The sequence below is a fragment of the Frankliniella occidentalis genome, unplaced genomic scaffold (genome assembly GCF_000697945.3).
Source record: "Frankliniella occidentalis isolate FOCC.00 unplaced genomic scaffold, Focc_3.1 Scaffold35, whole genome shotgun sequence".
Lineage (NCBI taxonomy): Eukaryota > Metazoa > Arthropoda > Insecta > Thysanoptera > Thripidae > Frankliniella > Frankliniella occidentalis.
The window spans coordinates 1,709,583-1,715,483 of record NW_026267165.1 but is presented as its reverse complement, the minus strand read 5'-3'; the positions used below and the strand labels follow the sequence as shown (position 1 = coordinate 1,715,483).

At 46.4% G+C, this 5,901-nt stretch overlaps 1 protein-coding gene across 2 annotated transcripts in view; it reads left to right on the top strand.

Annotated features, from left to right (window-relative positions):
- Positions 1-5,901, top strand: part of LOC113212487 (uncharacterized) — a 215,068-nt gene that overhangs the window by 196,039 nt on the left and 13,128 nt on the right. The gene's annotated exons all lie outside the window — the stretch shown is intronic.

Below are 5,901 nucleotides of genomic sequence, written 5' to 3'. Positions count from 1 at the left end.
TGTTCGGGTCGGGTTGCTCTCTCCAGAGCGGATGTGTGCCAATAAGCGATGGCTGCTGCCGCTCCGCTATACAAAACCTGGAAAGTGATTACAGCACAGAGAGCGATAGCGATGGGTCCGGCCTCCTAGGTGAGGCCCCTAACATTGTACTGATTTAATTTATTGAATAAGGGTTGTTAGTTTAAGTTTGCTCTCCTTTTTTAAAAAAAAAAAGGGACAGATTGGATGCATAATGTCATTACCTATTACTGGGTTCTTTGCGGCCGAAAATGCTTGGTAGTCAATACAATAAAAAAAAGTGTTTAACTGGCGTGCACGTGCACGTGCTTAACACTATGTTGCACACTTTTAAGTGTTTGACAGGACATTTATATACTTCAACAGTAAATTTGAACACTTTAATGTGTTCAAAGCTTCAGCCAACCCTGATGTTGAACACTTATTAGTGTTCAACTTTACTGTTGAACGCTTTCTGGTATTTAAATACCCAGTCAAACACTTAAAAGTGTGCAATATAGTGTGAGCACGTGTGTGTGCACGCCAGTTGAACACTTTACTCGTCGCACTCTCATCCCATTACTGATTTTTTGCCGCCCTTTGTCAGTGCTTATGTCATGTTTTCATGCAGGAGGAATACTGACTATAGTTTTATATCAGTATTTATTAATTCCTTTTTACATTACTGACAGTTTTATATTTTATTAGTGTGTATTGAGCGAAACTATACGGAATAATTGACAAATTGATCAGTAATTCCTGCTGTATAGAATTCTACATCTACATTTTAAATGACAAAAAAATCAGTACAGGTCTTTGAGTGCGTGCAAGATGCAGGGAATTATTATTATTAACCGTACGGGGGACTCTGCAGGCGGACGACACCGGGGCGGCACATCGCGATGCTGCTCGAGTGCAGCGATGCAGAAGCTGACCCGTCCCGCGGTCGCGACAAGTGGAAGAGGTGTGGTGGGCGAGAGCGCCGCGGGCCTCGCGTCGCGCCTCACCCCCGCGCGCTCGGCTCCACGTGGCGGCGCGTGGGCCGCGGCGGTGCACATGGCGCCGTGCACAGCGCACGTGAGGGAGGGAGAGAGAGAGAGATAGATAGAGAGGCGAAAAAAATAGAACAGCTTGTGTCGGCGGCGCGTCAAGTGGTGTCGCCCTGCGGCCCTTTCCTCTCTGTGGTCCGGAAAGGGGTGGGTGGCAGGGGGCGTACGTATACACCTGCATCATTTTTATCGAATGGAAAGTTTTTCTAAAAATTGCTAAATGTGGGAATTTTTGGACGGTCCCCAAGACTGTCTCTACCAGTGTCTACGGGTCTCTACAAAGTGATGCTTTGTAATTGCAAATAAACGCTTTTGCAATTGCAAAGCGATGCTTTGCAGCATGTTTCATTGCTTCGGAATTTCAAAGCGTCAGTTTGTAATTGCGAAGAAGATGCTTCGTAGTTACAAAGGATCAAAATACTTCACAGTTTTGCAAAGCAATATGCTTTGTGTGAATTTAAGGGTGTGTGAATCTAAGCATACTTCGCCGTTCGTGAAATCCACGTGGACAAGGGAGTGTAGCGCCTGATGTGTAGGCAACATCTTGTCGGCAGGGCATGCGTGCACTACGGGTTGGCCTACCCTGAATCTCGCAGGCGCTCATCTCCCGTAATTTCGATCCGATCAATTTGAGAAAACCGAACCTACTTTCTGCACAATCCCTGTGTTAGCGTCCCTGCGTCGCCAGCCAGTGACCCAGTAGGCAAATTTCGTATTCTTCTAATTTTCATTTAGATGATGGTATCGGGTCGCTCATCACCCGGAGGGGGGGGGGGGCAGTGATACCCGCAGGGCGGAAATGTTTGTTGGATTACCGGTAATTGAATTATGTTTGAGAACGGGTTTGGGTACCTCTCAGCGGGCCCGCGCCCACTCCCTCTTGCCTCAGTGAAGTTTGGTGCTTCGTGTGTTGCAGTAGTTTGCAGGGAGCATATGTGTGTGTGTGTGTGTTGTGATTTGTGTGTGTGAGAGAGAGATAGTCCGATAGACAGACAGACAAAGATTGTTCGAGAGCAGGCTGAAATTCTGAGTCCTTGGCGGCTCTTTGACGAGGGTAGAGGCGGGAGGGAAATGCCCGGAAATACCGCAAACTCGTATCCGGCTAAGGTGTGTGTGTGGGAACAGGGTTTGGATGAATTTTAAAAGCCTTCCGAAGAAGAGCTTCGTAACTCTCGATGAATTTCGAACCTATACAAAGAAGATTTATTCATAATAGTACAAACAAACTGAAAATCCGACAGTCTGCTTTGCAGAGCAGATAATACGGTATGCAAAGAACTTGTAATAGGAATACATTTTTCGTATTACGAGCAGGACATCTGTGTGTATTATAAGTAAATCTTGTCAGTTGATTTCAAAATCAATTCATTCATTGTTACTTACTAAAGTTTACTTCTTTGAGATTTTCCTTTGTGGATGTGGAATGTGGGTCATAGGTCGTGGCGTGGCGTGGCGTAGCCTCAGCTGTGAAGTCGTGGAGACGTTTGAGTAATTCATCCTCACACAACCCGATGGCTACGCCGTCACATCGATATTGCCGCCATGTTAAATCCTTACATTAAAATTTGTCTGTAAGTTGCGAAGCATTTGGTGGCTTTGTAATACAAAGCATCGCAGTAGCTCAGTGCTTTGCAAATTATTTTTATTGCAAAGCTTACAAATCCTTTCTATGACTCCGAAGCTTACTAATTCTTTGTAACTTTTCAAAGCATTAATTTGTAGTGGAAAAATTTCAAAAAGAATATTGCTCCGCAAGTTTTTAACTGTGACGACGCAATCAGGAAGTTTGGCTGCGACGTTTGCGTAGCAGTTTAATGGGACAGTTCAGGAAAAACGTAACGCAAATACCACTCGGTGAAACAAGTTTCTTGCACTGTTAAAATCCTATGAAGCAATGCTTTGCAATTGCGAAGGATTTTGGTCCTTTGTAACTACGAAGCATCAAAATACTTAGCAATTATTGCAAAACATTGTTTCGAAGGATTTTAACAGTGTGTATTTCAAGACCCGGTCTTGGATCTTGTGAAAAATGCCAATGGCATCTGAGAGAAGGTCTTGAAATTCAAGAAACTATTTTTACCGCGCACAAATATCCGTGGTCGAGCACTGTACCACCTATTCCCGCGACATCCCAGCCTCGTTTCCCTTCTTGGCACTAAGCACGGGATGCGCTATTTTGGAAGTGTCGGTCGGCGTGTGTGGTGTGCTGCTTTGCTCGCTGCCGATATATCGCCTCTCGCCGCCACGCAACGCCACTCCCCGCTGCTGCCATGCCCATGCCGCCGCCGTCTTTAAATGCCTCGCAGGCACGTCGCTGAGAGGCGGCAGAGAGGGGAGGGGGGAGAGGGGCACCGGGGGGTAGCTCTGAGTAGCATCCGTCGCCTTCTGCAACACACATTCCGTCTGGGCCTGACGCCGGGACCCGTATCATAACCCCTCCCAGTATGAACCGTGTGGGGTCGTCAACTAATGTGAAAAGTAACATCGCACACATAGACTGCAAACTTTTCCCTTGTATGTGTTATAATTTCGGTACTAGGAAAACTTTTAGTAATACTACAAACCCGTGAAACTTTTAAAGCGAGGGGGCAATTACTCTGGGAATCATGTGTACACACCGGGCCGGGAATCAGCGGGAATCAATGAGAATCACGACGGAAATCAACGAAAATGAATGAGAATCTTGACGGGAATCAATGGGAATCTACGGGAATCATGGATTCCGGGAATCATGTGTACACTTGAATTCGGAGTTATTGCCCCCTCGTTTTAAAGTGTGTGTACCATGTGTGACAGACATGTAAGTCACCATACGTTTTGGTCTTGTATGTCCCATACGAGTGACATGTATGTGTAATACATGTGCCATGCGAGTTCCAGGTATGTTATCCATATGCACGAGAAATGTCAATTGGGGTAGTTTTTCTCACCCCTCACCCCCTTTGCCACCAAAAATTGATTATTTAATCAGTCAATGTTGAGTTTAACACGTTTTAGAACATACACATTGACACATAGAACCAATTTTACGTGAAAACTTACTTTGAAACCGATGTTGTGGAGAATCGAACCCGGATCCTTTGGATTGCTAACCCGGTGTGCTGACCACTAGACCAACGTGCCGCTCTTGTGCGGTTTGCGCAGATGTACGGTCTTAAGCTACATACGTACACTATATATGGTACATGTATGAAACACACATGTAGGCAGATTGCAATGTATGTTTTCGCCTGTTCTGCCATCGTCACCGTCACTGTGCAACGTATGCCTTCTATGCCTTACATCTTCTAACGTTATTGACACATTTTCATGATATCATAGACAACATATGTTCATCCTGTTCTATGCTTCATTAACCTTTTAGCGGTTTAATCACATATTTGACCAACTGATTTCCCACTAATCCTAAGTGTTTATAATCACACATGTGCCACTAGTTACATTTCTGTCATACATGGGATTGGTATGTCGACTCGTATAAGGCATGTATGTACATAACGACGAAACGGGTGTTCCCTACATGAGCCCTATGCCATATGTGCCGGAAATCCACCAACGACGCATATATGTAAAGTCAGCCATACATGTGACCAAGAACTATATATGTAACATATGAACGTCTGACACACGTATGTTACCAAAACGTACGGCAAGTGCAGGTGACATATAAGTAACATATGTTTCGTATGGTGTACATGTATGAAACATACCTAGAACTCGCATGTACCACATATGAAGAGGGTTTCACGGGAACAAGTTCAGTGATACTAATTTATTGATAAATCACACGGAGGTCACAACAGCAAAATGTAGATATGTGACACTGTGTCATTATTACAATGGTACTTTATAACATCACTTATTATTTTTCCCAATTAAAATACACGAAATGCAACGTGTTCATACAGAAGGTTCGCGTATTGTAATTGGGTCGATGCTGCTCGCGCACCTCCCACACCCGTTGCTGCTGTTGCGCCCTCTCTCTTGAATCTCGGCACGAAATCAATGTTTTAAATAATTATTCGACGACTCCAAACTTTGGCGGGCGGGGGCGGCACGCCGGCGTGAGGTTTACGCTATATCCCCGACCGGGGGCCCGGCTGGAAGGAGGAGGAGGCTGAGGCCGGGGTAGGGAGGGGGGAGGCTTAAGCCTTCTCCAAACTGCCTTACTTTAATCTTTCACGAAGGCACCAAACACCAAAGTGGAGTCATTTTGCAGCCATCACGTGTATTCTCTTTGTCGCGCGGGGGCGCATTCACTCGGCTGCACGAGATGGGGTTAACAAAACTCCCCCGCCGGGCTTGTATCGGGTCGCGCGCGTGCGGGCGGGAAAGGGCAAGGGGCGCCAAGGGAGCCAACGCCAGCCGCCCGCCACCGCACAGGCCGCCCACGGGCGCCGATCCGGCCGCGCCTACGCGGAAAAGTCGGCAATCGAACCCGTTCGGTCATTTCCTCATTCCTTCCAATGCCTTCAATTCCTCAGCCCTCACGCAAGGAAAACGTTTTTCTCACGAAGACCTCATTGTGACCTCTGAGGTCACTATTTTTGCACTTGTGAGGTCACAAGTCATAAAGTCAAGTCATAAAGAGGTCACAATGAGGTCTCCGTGAGAACCAGGTTTTTCTTGGGTTTGCCCTGTGCTGCTTGTGTTCTTCCGTTGCGACTGTGCGTTGTTCTGCCGGTGAGGAGGATAGGGAGGCGCACACCGCTCAGGCTCGAGGCGACCCAAGTGATAAATGTCAACTCGTGAAGCGCGTCTGCTCTCGCGCCCCGTTAGAGTAATAGAGCATTAATTAGTTTATTCCTCCAGGATGGAGAATAAAAAGGCTCGTAACAAGCGACGACTCCCCCCC